The sequence below is a fragment of the Podarcis filfolensis genome (assembly GCF_964270895.1).
Source record: "Podarcis filfolensis genome assembly, chromosome: 3".
Classification (NCBI taxonomy): domain Eukaryota; kingdom Metazoa; phylum Chordata; class Lepidosauria; order Squamata; family Lacertidae; genus Podarcis; species Podarcis filfolensis.
Window position 1 is genome coordinate 84,380,540 of NC_139606.1, and position 17,597 is coordinate 84,398,136.

The following is a 17,597-nucleotide window of genomic DNA, read 5'->3' on the forward strand; positions in this document are numbered from 1 at the left end:
GCTTGGGTCCTGTTTGTGGATTTTTCACAAGCATCTGATATGGGTCACTGTGATAGCAGGATGCTGGACTAGTTAGTTAGGCCATTGGCTGGATTCAGCAGGCTCTTTCAGTGGGAGAAAGGATGCATGTGTATAAGTGGTTTTTAGTTACATGCGCCTACGGTTTTAGAGTAGGTCATGGGGTTATGTCAGCATCGGATTTTGAGGAGCAGTTTGAAGCAAACAGGAAATTAGGAAAATGCCTTGGTCTGTCTATATCATTCCAGATGTGGTGTGTCCAACATCTGGAGGGCCACAGGTTCCCTACCCCATGTCTATGCAGACTGGAAGTGGCCACAGTGGCGTAACGCTGCTTGTCGGCACCCGGGGCAGGGGTGGAGCATGCTCGCCTGGTGGTGTCGGAATGCATTCGCTGAGCCCTCACCACTGTTGGGCAGGCATGTGCCGGGCGGGCACAGAGGGTGCCCTTCACTCTCCGCTCTCACCAAGCCCCCACCACTGGAGCAAAGCAGGGCATGGGGATCTCTGCACAGTCCCCACCAGATTCGGTGCCCAGGACCTTGGCACCCCTGGCACCCCCCACGCTACTCCACTGAGTGGCCATCCAGGGTTTCAAAGTGGGGCATTTCCCCGGCCTACCAAGAGGTGGCAGGGATTGAATCTGCACAAAAACCTGTCCTGTGCTAGTAAGCTGCAACCCTTACTCAGGTAAGGCAAGTGGCTTCGCACAGGTGTCCTGAGAGGCAATTTCAAGCATAAGGGGTAGCAAGAGAGAGAGAGAGAGAGAGCGCAGAATGTTTTAAAGGAGCAGGAGACTTGGCTGTTTGAGGGTGATGGAACTAGAGAAGTGAACATTACAATTGGAGATGGATTGAGGCAGGATAGTAGGAAGATGAGGGAGAGGGCTAATTATGAAGGGAACCTTCAATTGCTCCCATTTCAAAGGCCTCATTCCAAATGCACTTTCTTCATGCACATTCAGCTCGCTTTTTCCTATTCAGTCTGCCAGTCGTTACTGTCAGGTTCCTGACCTCTTTCCCTTTAACATGGACTGAAGGGTGAGCTAGACAATAATCAGGATCTAAAAAGTTGGGGAAGTGGGAGTTTAACAGTTTCCTCACCTGCTGCAGTCCTAACAAAAATTCCTCTTCTGAAACTGCTTTTATGCATTGTGAGAAAACACCAATGCAAATAGTAGCAGAGGAGGAATTTTTGTTAGGATTAAGGCAGGGTAGCAAATGTTTAAGCTTCCCCCTCTTGCTGCTGAGATCATGATAATGATCACCCCCATAAGATGGTATTTTCATTTAAAGAAACATACAGATTAAAAGGCAAAGCCACATTTGACTATCCAGTTTAGCTTCTTGTCTTTTCTATAATCTGTGCTGCTCTTCCCACACCTGGTGCTAAATGGCAGAGAAATAGAATAGGGAAAACAAAGTATTTTATTGTACCAAAGCAACTAGTTATTCAGTGTGTCTGTATCTCAAAGCTTGGGAAAGCATTCCAGTAGCAAAGCATAAGGAGATAAGACAGTTTGGGAAGAAGAAGGAAATAAATAAATGAATATTTCATAGATTTTTAACAAGGTTATTTGGGATTGGCATAGACTTCATGCTGTTGTGAGTGGTATTGGATTATATTATAAATGTGGGGTCTTAATTAGAAACAATTTGTGTAAGTTAGGCTGCCAATAAAAGTACAGTTTTATTGAATATAATGACAATGTATTGCACTCAGTATTTATCAGGCATGATGATCATACTCTGGAGTTAAGCTATTATATACTGAGCCCTTTAAGAAAACAAGAGTAGCCTTGTTACTCTGTAAGAAAACAACTCCAATTTCCACAGTTGGGTAATACCTTTATTTGGACCGACTGAAAGATTACAAAGATGTGGCAAACTTTTGAATTCTCCAGAATTATTCAGCAAGCAAAATGTTGCACAATTAGGGGTGGTTGCACAGGGCAAAATGTAATAAAGTAATAAAAATAGACAGTTATAGGTGTGGGGTCAGTTTACAAACAAAGTCAAGCTGAATTTCATCCATTGTCTTTCTGTGGTGTGCAGAATTATTGCTAAATCTTCCAGCGGTTACAAAAATTGATTCACTCCAGATAAAGAGGCACATCCTTCAGCAATAGAGTACCTCCTTATATCCATCCATCAAAGTATAGATGAGGCTGCCTTTTGCAGAGTCAGAGCAAAAAACACACTTGCAGCAGTAGTGTGTACTTTCATGGGCAGCAGATTTCCAAACTCTCATAGTTGAGGGGAGGTAGGAAGATCTGATTGATTATTTAATTTCTATACCATTTAATACATTTAAAATATATCTAAACCGTGTATAAAAACTGAAGCAACAACTTAAAATATTACAAATATGCACAGTTACATATAAAAATGTTACATTAATACAAATATATAAAAATCAATATCAATCAATATAAATTCATTTTTCAATATCAAAATCAATTCATTTTCCTTCTGACACACCCACCCTCTCAGCTTTCAATTTGCACCCAGGGTCTGATGCGTGGATTTTTTAAAAAACAAAACAAAACCCAAGTACCCGTTATCCACTTTTACAGTGGTGAAATGCCCTTACACTTACTAAGTTAAAATGATTCCTTGCCCTCTTTTCAAGGGGCACCCCTGCTCACAAAAGTTGTACAGAGACGTGAAACACAGAACGTCATATCAGCAAAGCACCCCATCAAACCTGCTAATTTACAGGCCAGCAGCAATAAAAATAAAATAAAGCACACAATAAAATGAACCAAACCTGGGTTGGTTAGAATGTCTTTAAGATCTTCTTGAAAATTGACAATGATGGGGTCATGGGGACCCCTCCTTAGGAAGGGAGTTCCAAAGGTGCCAGTCCACCAATGAAAAGCCCTTGTCTCAGATACCTACCAATCTAACTGCTCTTACTAGCAGGCCGGAGCAGGGCCCTCTCATACAGACTACAGCTCAGGCAGTGTTAGAAAATAGATATTAAAGCTAGGAGCTAAATGGCACCTTAAACCTAGGTTATGGGTGCAACAACGCAAGGTTTAAGCACACTTTTTTATAACAAGAATACAAAGCTGAAAATGAACTGCAGCTAAAATATTATGTTCATTTTTCACATGGTCTACTCCTTCCCCTGCCCACCCCCTGATATTCTTAAGAGGGTGACGGAAGTCCAGCCGTCATTAAATGGTGCACAGCATAGAAAAAAGACACAGAGAGCCAGCTATATTTTCAGGATGGTAAGAGCAGCTCCTTCGTCCGCTCTCCCCCGATTTTATTCTCCTTTGTTCTCCCCTGTCGCATGGCCGTTTGCCAATGTCTCACGTTACCTCATCCGGTCATGGCTTTTACTACACCCATCACCATATAAGGTAATCACTGCCCAGAGGAAACACAACTCCATATAGTTTTATACACTGCCAGGCACAGAGTGCTGGTCACGAGGTCAGGAGGCACCCTGCAGTATTACAAGCCTCTGCCATGGCTTTATGACTCCCACAAGAGGGTCTCTTCTCCAGTCTTCAGAAAGTAGCTGGAAGTGGGGAGAAAAAAGGTGCTCCTTTCCTTCCACTCTGCAGTTTTAATCTGAAATGTTAGGCGCAATACTGCACCCACAGAGCTCAGAAACTGCTCGCTCTAATGAAACTCCCTGTCTTAAAATGCGCCTAGAACAATGGGAGTTTTGAGCACTTGAGCTCAGGCAGTTGTATTTGATCACAGGCCGGGGTAATAATTGTTCATTAAAATTGTTGAGGAAAGCCTTTGTGCCAGGCACTAGTAGGAATTCCCTCCCCCCCCACCTCCCAGTTCTGCATCATTCTGACCACCTCCTGGCTATTTGCCCTGCAAGACTTGTGCCACCAGCGTGCCAAGCAAACCCTTAGCCACACTTGGGAACAACAAGCAGTGAAACTGTGGGGCCTGAGAGTTGTGAAAGAACAAGATGTTATAAAAAGATTGAGATTAATGCCTCCATGAGTCATAACACTCCTGGAACAAGCATTTCAATGCTGAGCTCTCTGATAGACTTACAACCTGCAAGTTGACTCTTAAACAACAGGGAAGGAGGATCCTTGTGTTCATTTTACACATAAAAGGACCAAAGACCATAGGTGGGGTTTCCACTTCTCTAGTAGCTCTAAAAAAAATGATGCAAAGTAAGAGAAGGTGTAAAGAAAGCAACTCCTGCCAACCTAGCAGTTCGAAAGCATGCCAGTGCAAGATAAATAGGGTTGCTTTTTTTAACCTTTACCAAAGAAAGCAACATATTTGCTGCTCACAAAGCTTAGGCCAGGGGTCAGCAAACTTTTTCAGCCGGGGGCCAGTCCACTGTCCCTCAGACCTTGTGGGGGGACCAGACTATATTTTTTTGGGGGGAAATAAATGAATTCCTATGCCCCACAAATAACCCAGAGGTGCATTTTAAATAAAAGCACACATTCTACCTATATAAAAACACGCTGATTCCCGGTCTGTCCGCGGGCCAGATTTAGAAGGCGATGGGGCAGGATCCGGCCCCCGGGCCTTAGTTTGTCTACCCATGGCTTAGGCTATGTCAGGCATAGGCACCTTGGCCTTCCAGATGTTTTGGGACCACAATTCCCACTGGTCCTGTTAGCTAGGGATCATGGGAGTTGTAGTCACAAAACATCTGGAGGGCCGAGGTTGCCTATGCCTGGGCTATGTCAACACCAGCACGTTTGAAATGTTTCATCCATTCTTTTTCATTTCTTAGTTCCAGCCCCACACTGAAATAGCCCTGGATTTGCACCACTGTTCTCATGCATGCACACATTAGGTGTAGGCCATGTTTGGATGACATGCTAGATCATAAAACATGACTTACTCATAGTTTTCTGTATACAGCTCAAGCTCTCTCACTTAGCCTTTGCATGATCAGATACAGAAAAAGTGCATACTTAGTGCAAATTTAAAGGAAACCAAACCCCTTACATGAGAGAATGGGAATCTTATGCTCTACAACGGGTGGCTAATCTTCTTTCGGCAGAGGGCTGCATTGACTCATGGTTAGTTGTCAAAGGGTGCAGGGGGGCATGTTAGAATGGGTGTGGCCAAATTTAAAAAGTAGCTGCATTAAGAACTCTAATTCTCAAAGCTGCCTTACATAAGACTTCCTGGTCAGCACCTACTATTTTTAATCGATTTTAAATCATTCATTATTAAATTATGTGACCAAAAAGTATTTTTAAACAAACATATTTTACGAAGCGACTTGGAGGGACACACACAAACACAACATTTTGCCATCACAGTAGGGGACCTACAGGAGCAGTCAATTACGGTACTTTTTAAAAGTTTTTTTAAAAAAATAAAATAAAATGACAAATGGGGGGGTGCTTTTGCCGTGCATTCTCTCCAGTATGCCTTGCCTCTTTAAGCCAGTGCAGAATCTGTACATTGATCCCTTGCTCATGCTTATTTCTTAAATGAAAGGTGCCAAAGTTCAGCTCTGCCTCAAAATCCCACCCCACTAACCTTGATGCATTTATCTCTAATTTCAGATAGGTGTGAGCAAGTTGTGTTGATACAGTCATAATAGAAACCAAGGCACTCTAGACATGCTCTGTCATAGTCTAGCTGACAATGCGCTCCGTTTATTTGTTTCCACCCTGACCCTCTCTTTGTTGCTGAGATTATCTGCTCATTCATGTTACATGTGCTGCAAGTGGCGCAGACAGTAGGAGTTTGTTGCACTCCTGCACTTGGATAAAGCCTGGTGTTGCACAGCTCTCCATTCCCTAATTTGTGGCAAAACCACATTACAGCACAGTACAGTGGTACCTCTAGTTAGAAACTTAATTCGTTCCGGAGGTCCGTTCTTAACATGAAACTGTTCTTAACTAGAGGTGTGCTTTCGCTAATGGAGCCTTTTGCTGCTGCTGCTGCGCCGCCGGCACACAATTTCCGTTCTCACCCTGGGGCAAAGTTCTCAACTCGAGGTACCTCTTCCAGGTTAGCGGAGTTTGTAACCTAAAGCATTTGTAACCTGAGGCGTTTGTAACTCGAGGTACCACTGTATTTATTATATTATATCATTATTATTAATTGATACTGTGGTGTACACCAGAGGAACTCAGTCTTCTACTTGGTTGTACGCTTGCCAAAAAGGTTGTTGGTTGCTGATCTAGATACTATGTCAGTTGGGGACCTGATACTTTATACCTTCAAAAGTTCTATTTAGGCCTTAACAGCTGCATCCAAACCCAAAGGCCTCTTAACTTCATTTAGTAGCAATGGAGATCTCCATTTTTCCAGATGTGCCCCGAAGCAAAGTGCTGGACCCTCTTCCTTAACCTGAATGGACCCCTACTAAGTACTCACTGACCTCTTTACAGGGTCCAGGAGAAAAGGGGCAAAAGCTTCTTCTTTTCCAGCTGCTACAGAAAGTTGGTTCTGTTGGGCGTGGCTGGCCCACATTGCCTTCTCATAACAGGGTGGGGGTAGAGCTTAGCCCTGGGGCCAGGAGAGGCAGAAAAGGATGGGCTGTTAGGAAGGGAAGGGCTTTCTTGGGTTTTAAATGTACGGATCCTCTCCTGTGCTCTTTGGGGCTTGGTGCGTCAGCAGAAAGCTTTGATTTTAGGGATAAAAAAGCTACGTGAAGAATGACTGTGTCAGCTGGGGCATATACTGTTGCCTCCCCCTGTCTCCCTCTTAAATTCAAAGGTTGCACCCTGTACCTTAACCAAGGCAGAGGTTCCCACCTTCTGATGGAAGGGTGGGTGGAAACCATCAGTGAGCTTTGCATGCAGAAGGTCCTAGGTTCAATCCCAGGCATCTCCAGGACCATCAGTGAGGCAGGTGGTCCTTCCCCTTCACGCACCCTTCATTATTGGACAAACCATCAAGCCCTGGTAAATACAAGCCCAGTAACTACAGGCTGCTGTTATTGCAGACACTCAAGTTAATCACAACTAAACTAGCATTAAGATCAAACCTAGAACACAGATGGCACAGATGTTGCAGGGAGGGGCTGGTTTTTAAAGATGGAGCAGTAAACTCCTGATTCATCAAGACTTTCTATCCTTTTGGGTTCTTTGAATGGAGAGCTGTTCTTTAATCTTGGATGACCCGATAAAGAGGGGAAGTCCATCTATCACACAGGAAATGTTGACAGTTGTGTGAGTCTACTCCTTTTAACAGATATCTGAGATTAGTTTTTGGAAAACATCATTCGAAGACTGTGCTGACTTGGTTGCCTTCCAAACCACCTGATCTAGCTCTCGTGTACTATGCTACAAGTCCATAAAAACTTATGCAATAATACATTTGTTGATCTTTAAGGTGCCGCAAGACTCTCTGTTGTTGTTTTCCTGCAAGAGATTAGCACTCTGGAACTGGCTGACATAAGAAGTGGCAGAAACTTATTGCATTTCTGTCTCTTGCAACATAAATTAAGTCTAGGCTTGGCACACTTGTTGTTGCAACCAACCAAAGTAGCCACTTTTCCTTGTAAATTATATGGAAACTTTCTTTGGAAAGTTACTCCTGCTGACTCTTCATTTCCTGGTAAGCATCTGTAATTGTTTTCCTGTGGTTTCTCATCTGAGCAGACAAATATTGGGAGAAGAAGCAGTGGATGTACAAGAATGTCAGGTTGTTTCGGGAGGTGGATTAAGAAACTTGTTAAGGTTGCAGTTCCTCCCTCACTGACCTGAGAGTAAATCCCATTGACTTCGGTTGGGTGTGCTTCTGAGTAGACATAGGATTGAACTACTAAGATCAGGCACCCCCAACCTGCAGCCCTCCAGATGTTTTGCCTACAACTCCCATGATCCCTAGCTAACAGGATCAATGGTCAGGTATGATGGGAATTGTAGTCCAAAACATCTGGAGGGCCGAAGGTTGGGGATGCCTGACTAAGATGGTATGGAATATTTTGCAATATATTATTTTGGGAAGACCATACTACAGTGATAATGGAAATGCTTCTCAGATAAAGATTGCTGGGGCAAGAAGCCCAGCTACTTAACGCTCGCGGAGAATGCCAGGGTATTCTAGCTAATCTGAAAATACTGCTTTGCTTATCTGAAAAGTCCCTTTTGCTGTTGGCAGTGGAAACTGAATTATGCTTTTTAGTCTGCTGTTTGGTCATTGCTTGCGCACTGTTTAAAGGGCAGCCAGGAACATTTTCAAGAGGTGTCAGCAAATCAAGAGATAGTGCCAGTTCTGTTGTACAAAGTATGTGTTTACGTAAAGCCTTCCACTCTTTCTGGAACCTTAGTTTATAGCCCCAATGGCCTTTCAACTATCATGCAAATATTTCTGGAACAGGATACCAGATGGTTGGCTAGCTCCAGCCCTCTCCCATGGTGGTACTTGATGGAAAGTCCCTTAACCAGTAATGCTTTCTGCAGAATCTAGTTTATAGTTTGTTTATAAAATCATTTATATACCTCTATATCATAAAGTATCACAGGGATGGCTGTTAGTATCACCCCTTTGGAACTTAGCAGAGGCTGTCAAGGCCGCTTGTTGGACCACTGTGCTCCAGATAATTTCAGTGATTGAGTTAGGTTCAGGTGGTCCTTAAAAGTATCCTGGGCCAAGTTGTTCAGGGCTTTGTATAAACACAACACCCTTGAACCTGGCCCGGTAGCATATGGGCAGCCAATACAGGTGTTTCACCTGAGGTTCATATCCTGTCATTCGTCTGCCCCACACTGCTTTCTGCACTAACTGGAGTTTCTGGACCAGGCCCGAGGGCAGCCCCACAAGGAGTACATCGTAGTAATCTAGTCTCAAGGTTACCCATGTATGGACTACTCTGGACAAATTCTCCTGATCCAGATACAGCTGTACCGGGCATACCACATGAAACTGGTAAAAGGTAGACTTGGCCACAAGAGAGAGGAAAGTATTTTGGTTATTATAGACTGCAATATCCCTTAGCAAGGTTTTATTAGTTGTGGTTGTTATGTGCTGACCATAGCTGTCAACGTTTCCTTTTTTTTAAGGGAAATTCCCTTATTCCGAATACACAAGAAAAGGGAAAAGTTGACAGCTATGGTGCTGACATATTGTCGTTTTGCTGACATATGCTACTACACCCTTAAAGTACATATGCAGCGCAAATGTAAACTAGTTTAATTGCAGGACCTGTCGTGTTCTCTTGTTCTATCCCTCCTACCCTGAACATAATAGTTGGGAAGGAAGGATTTTGCTTCCTTTGGGGCTTTAGATGAAACAATTGTGACTTGCAGCAAAGTGTTGCAGCATAGCCTCAGCTCTGAGGAGCTGTTTTCTTCTTCATAGTGCCTGTTAGCCCTTCTCGAGGATACTTCATTTTATTCTCTCTTTTTCAGGTTTCCCCCCAAGCTGAAACTCAACGTTCCCTGGCTGAGCATATGCATTTGTGTGGGGAGGTTGTGGGGAAGGTGCCCCCTTTGGTTTTTCCTTGTACCACTGGAAACCTTGGAATTCAGCTGAGCATGGTGATAGCTTCCTGTTGTTTCATTTTGGCTCCAATCCTGTCAGCACTCGACCAGCTGAGTTTGCTATTAAAGGGAATTGTTTGTGGTGCGGGAGTGCCTTTAGGCCATGCCTGAACCATGAATATAAACCAGTTTAGCTCTCCTGGATCCTTCCAACTGAACTGTGGCACTACAAATTATGAGCATTTTGCCCTCTATTCCTGCAGTTCCCTCAGAAATGGATATGTAGCTTAACTTTGAGAGATGCCCTTCCTGGGGCCTATCCTAAACCTATGGAATAACTAAAGGGAGTTTATATTCACTAAGAGAATTGAAAGCAGCTTTCATAATGAGGTGAGAATAACATTTCCCCCCACCACCTTGTTTGAGTTCAAGCGGTCTAGGGTCTCAGCAAAGTTGATTTCACCAGCACTACCCTGATGCTGCATAGCCAACATTTTGGGTTGGTTCCCCCAGATTTCACTGCTAAGTGTCAAAAGAACTAACATTTCTGTTTATCCAACCATATGATTAAAGAATACACCCAATTCAGCACTTGGCTCTCCCTGCCTCTTGTCACGTTCAAACTGACCACACCTTCAGCAACTTGGCACAGAAACTGGTATGAGTAGGATTTGCCTGCTGGGTCACATGCAGAGAGGATTGCTGGCATGTTGGCCTCAGCGCTTGCTTTCCCAACCAAGATGCTCAGTGTAAATAAAGGTAAAATAGGGGTTGCATCATAAACAAGCTATGCACGTGAAATATTTTTGGTTCTTTTTAAAAATGAGGCAATGAACTCAAAGTAGATGTCATGAGACTGAAGTAATCATGGAAGCAAAATATCCAAAGAATGTAAGATGAGCCCTATTGGATCATATCAATGGTCCATCTTTTATGTCTTTTTAGCTGTGATTTTAGTCATCTTTTGAGTGCTTTCAGATGCCTTTTTTAAACTTTTTCTTTATTTTTGTAAACTACTTAAGCCGATTTTTTTTACAGTCAAGTGGTTTGTAAATATTGCAAAATAAATAAATAGGCAGGAGAACAGAAGACAGCTGGGGGCCATGAGAGCACTCTTCAAATACTCAAAAGGGTTCTCATATAGAAGAGAGCAACGAATTGTTCTCTGCTTCTTCAGAGAGTAGAACTACATCCAATGGGGTTAAAATACAGGAGCACAGATTTCAGTTGAACATTAGGAGAAACTGCTTTGTGGTAAGAGCATCCAACCAAAGAACTGATTACTTTGTTGGAGTGGTGGGGCTCTCGTTTGACGTGGGGAGGTATATTCAAACAGAGGCTGAGCAGCTGCCTGTGGTGAATGCTGTACTCTCAACCCCACCCCAAGAGCATTTGAAAATTGCTGAGGTTCCGGGTGCACTACTTAATGATTTTTCTGTCTGTTGTTTAGCAACTGCAATATTCTGTGCTAGGAACTAATATATGTAATAAAAAATGGAATTCAAATGTTAATACAATAAGAAAAAGAAGCAATAAATATACAATTAAAAATCAATATTGGTGTCTTAATGCAATGGATGGGCCTGTTGTGTTAAATGAAATTCTCAAAGTTTAGTGTAACTCTGAGTCATTCCTGACTGTGGGTAGAACTCTACATTTGGCCCTATTGAAATGCATTCTGTCAGTTTGGGCCCAGTTCTCCAATCTGTTAAGGTCATCTTGAATCCCAATTCTGTCTTCTGCAGAATTTGCTACTCCTCGTCTGGCCTACATTTTGCCAGCTTTTCTGCAATAATGTCATGGGAGACTTTGTCAAAAGCTTTACTGTATTTAAGATATACTATGCCCACAGCATTTCCCTGATCCACCAAGCTTGTAACTCCATCAAAGAAAGAAATGAGATTTATCTGGCATCACTAGTTTTGGAGAAAGCCATGCTTGGTCTTAGTAATCACAGCATCCTCTTTTATGTGCTCACAAACCAACGGTTTAATTATTTGTTTTAGGGCCTTTCCTGGTATTGACATCAAGCTGACCAGTCAGTAGTTACCTTGGTCTTCTTTTCCCTTCTTTTTGAAGAAGAAGACAACATTTGCCCACCTCCAGTCTGCAGGAACCTCACCCATTCTCCAAGAATTCTCAAAGATTATAGACAGAGGCTCTGAAATTACCGTATTTTTCGCCCTATAGGACGCACCATCCCATAAGGCGCACCTAGTTTTTTGGGGGGGAAATAAAGGGAAAAAAAATATTTCCCCCCCAGGCGCGGGGCTGGGGCGGGGGAAGCCCGAGCTTCCCCTGACCCCAGCCCCCAAACAGGCAGCTCTCTGCAAGCCATGGGAGCCCAGCGCTGGCTCCCGCTGCTTGCGGAGAGGTCCGCGAAGCCTGGACGCGCTGAGCTCAGCGTGCGCGGGCTTCAGCATGCAGGCAACTCTCCGCAAGCAGCGGGAGCGCTCCTGCTGCTTGCGGAGAGGTCCGTGAAGCCTGCATTTGCCCCATAGGACGCACACACATTTCCCCTTCATTTTTGGAGGGGGAAAATGCGTCCTATAGGGCGAAAAATACGGTACACCTGCAAATTCTTTAGTACCCTTGGGTACAGCTCATCAGGCCCTGGAGATCTGAACTCATTTAAAGTAGCTAGGGGCTCCTTTACCACCTCTTTTCTTGAGCTTCCTCCTTGCATCATTTGTTGTGTTATCACCAGGTTGGGCACTGCTCTGCTCTATTTCCTACAGTTAATTAAGCTAGATTGCCTCTATAAAGCCCCCTTCAAAGTCTATCGGCTCATCAACACTTTCACATGACCTGTAATTTGATTGCATTGTGTACCAATTAATTTCCCTGGGTCCAAGAGCCTTTCTCGTGGTTATGCGGCTGTGCCTTGCAAAAATCCATTCTTACCGCCTGAATTGGATCTTATCAGATGTTTAGAAAATCTGAAGAGAGTTTACTTAGCTGAGCTCTTGGAGCAGGGGGACTTAACCAGTACACAAAACGATCAAAATATGGGTCAAGTAAAAGGTTGGATGAGCCCCAAGATTCTATGAAGTACTTCCTTTCCTCTGTCCCAAATCTTGATTTGATGAGCCTGAGTTCTAGTATTATGAGGGAAGGAGGAAAACTTCAATCAACACAATGTGTAATTTTACAAACCTCCCTTAGTCACCTTTCGTCAAGACATTACGTTGCCTCCTTCCCCCAAACCAGAAGTCCTACTTTCCAGTTCTCTCTGGCAGGGAGGGAGTGAATTACAAACAGCAAGAGGATGTGTGGCAACCAGCAGTTCATTTTTAATGAGTAAATGTTTAGGTCTATACCTTTTACAGCCTAAAAATAGAGATTGGGAGTGTGTGTGATTTTATATTTCCTTTTTTGCCTTTCCAAAGAAAATAATTGGGGGGGGGGGAGGATTTCAGTGTTGAGCAGGGATTTAGTCTCCACGAGTCCTAACCTCACATTCTACTCACTATATACCACAGGAAGGGTCCCTGAGGATCATCTAGTCAAACCCCCTGCAATGCAGGAATATGCAGCTGTCCCATCAGGGGATCACACCTGGAACCTTGGCTTTATCAGCACCCTGCTCTGACCAAGAGGGTGTGGGGTGTCATTAAACACCTTTGTTGGGGGTAGATAAGGCCTGTGGTGCTGTGGTCTAAACCATTGAGCCTCTTGGGCTTGCCGATCAGAAGGTTGGCGGTTCGAATCCCCGCGACAGGGTGAGCTCCCATTGCTCGGTCCCAGCTCCTGTCAACCTAGCAGTTCAAAAGCACGCCAAAAGTGCAAGTAGATAAATAGGTACCACTCTGGCAGGAAGGTAAACGCCATTTCCTTGCGCTGCTCTGGTTTCGGTGTTCTGTTGTGCCAGAAGTGGCTTAGTCATGCTGGCCACATGACCCGGAAAAACTGTCTGCGGACAAATACCGGCTCCCTCGGCCTGTAAAGCGAGATGAGCACCACAACCCCAGAGTCGTCTGCGACTGGACGTAACCATCAAGGGTCCTTTACCTTTTTAAGGCCTGTGGGCTGGCTACCCATGGAACTGATTGTTAGTTTCATCCAGCAAGGCTCTTATTTCCAGAGCCAGGTATGTTCAGGTTAAAAGAATAATCAATTTTCTGCTGGTGTCATGCATAGCTCCAACTGCTATCGAAGCTAAAATTCAAAGTCTGTTTGCAGCTGCCCAACTTGCTAAGACTTCTGGTGATTACAACCTTTTGGGAACATGTAGTGAGCCAGCCTTGTTGACCTGAATGGAGGGTGTGCCAAATGTGTTGGAAGGCAGCCAGTATTTATAAATGGCTGATAAAGCTGGAAATGGTACACATACGCAGCAATCAGTGCTAAATAGCAGGTTTGGTAAGGACAAAGAGATTGTACACCTTGAATGAAGCAAGTGGATGTGCAGAGGGTTTTTTGCTGTCAATTCAGTTCCCTGGGAAAAGGGATTTGATTGTGGGAATTGTAGTTCTGTGAGGGGAATAGGGGTCTCCTAGCGACTCTCAGCACCCTTAACAAACTACAGTGTCCAGAGTTATTTGGTGGAAGCTATGACTATTTAAAATGATATATTTGTGCTTTAAATGTGAATGTAGCCTATGTCAGGTCATTGGTCTGCCAGCAGTTGGACTGCAAGTCACTTTGACCATCTGGAGAGGTGGGATAAGAATTGTCTAAACAGCCCAGTGTTTTTGCCTATGACGGTGGCTCTCTAAGGTCCAAAGCAAGCGCCTTTCCCAGCCCTGCTTCGTGAGACACTTTGAAGATGCTAGGAATACAACCGTAGGCCTTTTCAGACAGGGCATATGTTCCACCAACAAGCTGTGCTATTTATCCCATTTTATGTGACACTTTTGGACCAGATGGTCTTCAAAGCGTCCAGTGATGCAGAATAAAATCTTCTGCACAGCAGTTTAAGGTTGTTTGCAAAAGGTCATCTGTCATAATACAGCCCACCAGTGGCGGACATGTGTGTGTGTTTGGAATAAACCACCAGCATGGGCCAAACACATGTACAGTGGTACCTCAGGTTACATACGCATCAGGTTACATACGCTTCAAGTTACATACTCTGCTAACCCAGAAATAGTGCTTCAGGTTAAGAACTTTGCTTCAGGATGAGAACAGAAACCGTGCTCTGGCGGCGCGGTGGCGGCGGCAGGAGGCCCCATTAGCTAAAGTGGTGCTGCAGGTTAAGAACAGTTTCAGGTTAAGAACGGACCTCACTGTAATGACTTGCCTTCATTTTGGGTTCAAATTCTACATACAGAGGTATAACAGCAAAGGCAGCATTTCTAGTAGTTAATTTCCGACGGTGGTTGTACCTGTAGGAGGGCCTCCAAGCTTGTATCTCAGTAATTGCGTGAGAGTGAATGAAGAGAGGGGAGAAGAAGCCTCCTCAAAAGAGGGAGGGAGGATACAGGAAAACAAGGTATTTCCTCGTGGCTTCAGAAGGGGCCTGGAGAAGTCATAAAAGGCAACTTTTCCCAACAGAGAAAGCCTGGACATACTGATTTTCTAACTGCTGCTTTAAAAATATGAGGGTTTGTTTTATTTTAGTAGCCATGGTCCTCCTCTCTGGGTGATACTCAGAGTCTCTTACAGCACAGATAGGTCCCCAACTGAGGCTGGTTCCCATAATAGCTGCTTACGATGCCTATGCTTCCTTCTCTCCCACTCCTGCTTCCCTGCTTGGAAGAGCTTCCCTTCTCTCTTTTAAGAGCCTCTGTGACCCACTTGAGCAATGGCTTTCCTGACCACACCACCCCCAACCTCACTGTACCTGCTATTCCACCCTCATCACCACCATCGCAACAGGGCTACTCCACCCTGTTTGAGTTCCCATTCGATAGCCTCTCCCACAACCCTTTCTTGCTTGCCTCTTAAGGCACACAATGTGCCTCTGGGCAATAATTGCACCACTTTTCCATTTAGTGCAGTGGCTCGTTTCTCACGGGTGCATGAGCCGCATCACTAGAACGATGGTTCCCCAACCTTTGTTCATGGGAAAAACACGCTTGCACAATCTATTCTCTGGCCCCGGGTGACTCCATGGTATGTATTACACTTAGCTATGATCTACTGTGGTCAACCAGCCTTTCTCTGTGTTGTCACACAAGGAAGCTGTTGACGCTGCAAGAAGGTCCACTCAGGAGCATGGGGCCAAGAGACACTCTAATCTTCCTACCCTTTTCCCCATTTTAATTGTTCTATGGAATTGTAAATTTTATATGATGATATCCTTCTAATAATAATAATAATAATAATAATAATAATAATAATAATAAATTTTATTTATATCCCGCCCTCCCCAGCCGAAGCTGGGCTCAGGGCGGCTAACAACAATCAAAATAATCCAACATTCTAAAAACATTCATTATAAAATTAATTAAAATCAAATTAAAATCAAATTGATGGCAACCATTAAGCAAAATTCTGTGCAGATTGCCAGAGGAGGGGGTCAGGCTGTGCCCTGACCAAAGGCCTGGTGGAACAGCTCTGTCTTGCAGGCGCTGCGGAAAGATGTCAGGTCCCGCAGGGCCCTAGTCTCTTGTGACAGAGCGTTCCACCAGATTGGAGCCGCGGCCGAGAAAGCCCTGGCTCTAGTTGAGGCCAGCCTAACCTCTCTGTGGCCTGGGATCTTCAGGATGTTTTTATTTGCAGACCGTAAATTTCTCTGTGGGACATACCAGGAGAGGCGGTCCCGTAGGTACGAGGGTCCTAGGCCGTATAGGGCTTTAAAGGTTAAAACCAGCACCTTAAACCTGATCCTGTACTCCACCGGGAGCCAGTGCAGCTGGTATAGTACCGGATGAATATGATCTCGCAGCGAAGACCCCATAAGGAGTCTCGCCGCGGCATTCTGCACCTGCTGGAGTTTCTCATTCCGGCAGTGTGAAACAATACATGCATGAATGATCAAATTATTTATTAATTATTTTGTTTAGGAATCATTTGCAATATAATAACACATATAAAACAAAAATATAAAAACAGTTTAAAACAACAAAAGCACATACATGGGATCAATTCAAATCCAAAACACATTCCAACTGGATTAAAGATTTTAGAAGGCTCATTGAAAGACAAATGTCTTTAGCAAGTGCTGAAAATTCAACAGATGGCGCCTGCCTGACATGCAATGGGAAGAAATTTAGGCCTGATTCTGACACTGTAAAGAAAGGACCTCATGGTATCTGCAGGATGCCCTCTCCTGCAGAATGCAGTGATCATTTGGGGATGTAGGTTATGAGGCAGCCTTCTAGGTATCCTGGCCCCAAGCTGTGTAGGGCTTTGCACACCAATACCTTAAACGCAGCTCAGTAGCTAACTGGCAGTCAGTGCGCTTTTTCAGTAGCAGTGCAGAGAGAAGAAACACCCTGGTGCATCTACAGCAGCACAACCGAATGTCTTCATCTGCCCCAGCTGCAACAAAATATGTCTCTCCTGTATCAGTCTCTACAGCCACAGCAGGTGCTGCAACCTTCCAACAGCTTGACCTCATCTCCCCCTCCAAAAGGTTCACTCCTCCATTGTCTCCAAAGACAGCCGATGCCCATGAGTGTAATATGATAGTGATATTCCATGCCACTTAGAAGTTCAGCCTCCACATTGACTACGACTTCCTGTTATCTGCGATATTCTTGCTGTCTTTCAAATAGTTGTGAAATTCCCAACCACCTCCTAACCATCTGATGACCATTTAGCCCATAATCTGCATAACAAAGGAATGATAAGCCAGAAGCCTAACACATTACTTCCTGACCTTAGGCTATCTCTTCCTAGCTCCTCACCTCCCTCCCTCTTCTGGTCAGGTGTCTTGTTTGCTTATGCCCTGCTTAGGCCACCACCAAACAAAATCCAGCTTGGTCATCTTAACTGTTGGTATGATCTGTGTCAATTCCTGCTTCTGAAGAGTTGCCTTGTGACACCTGAAGGCTGTTTTATGGCATAAGCTTTCATGGACTAGAGTCCACTTCATTGGATGCATGGAATGTTATCTTAAATTCGTAGGGTGTGTGTGTGTGTGTGCATATATCCCATTCACATGTGTGGCATGGAGGCATTAGCAGCAAGGTCTAATAATAATAATAATAATAATAATAATAATAATAATTTTATTATTAATACCCCACACATCTGGCTGGGTTTCCCCAGCCACTCTGGGCAGCTCCCAGCAGAA

At 44.2% G+C, this 17,597-nt stretch overlaps 1 protein-coding gene across 4 annotated transcripts in view; it reads left to right on the forward strand.

The window, feature by feature from the left end:
• Positions 1–17,597, forward strand: part of SLC29A1 (solute carrier family 29 member 1 (Augustine blood group)) — an 87,794-nt gene that overhangs the window by 23,282 nt on the left and 46,915 nt on the right. Inside the window, exon 1 of one of the 4 annotated variants that reach the window (XM_083604569.1) lies at positions 7,315–7,544. The exons of the other annotated variants lie outside the window; for them this stretch is intronic. The gene's annotated coding sequence lies outside the window, so the exon portion shown is untranslated. Of the gene's footprint in view, positions 1–7,314; positions 7,545–17,597 lie in introns of those variants that run through there. 4 annotated transcript variants of the gene reach the window in all.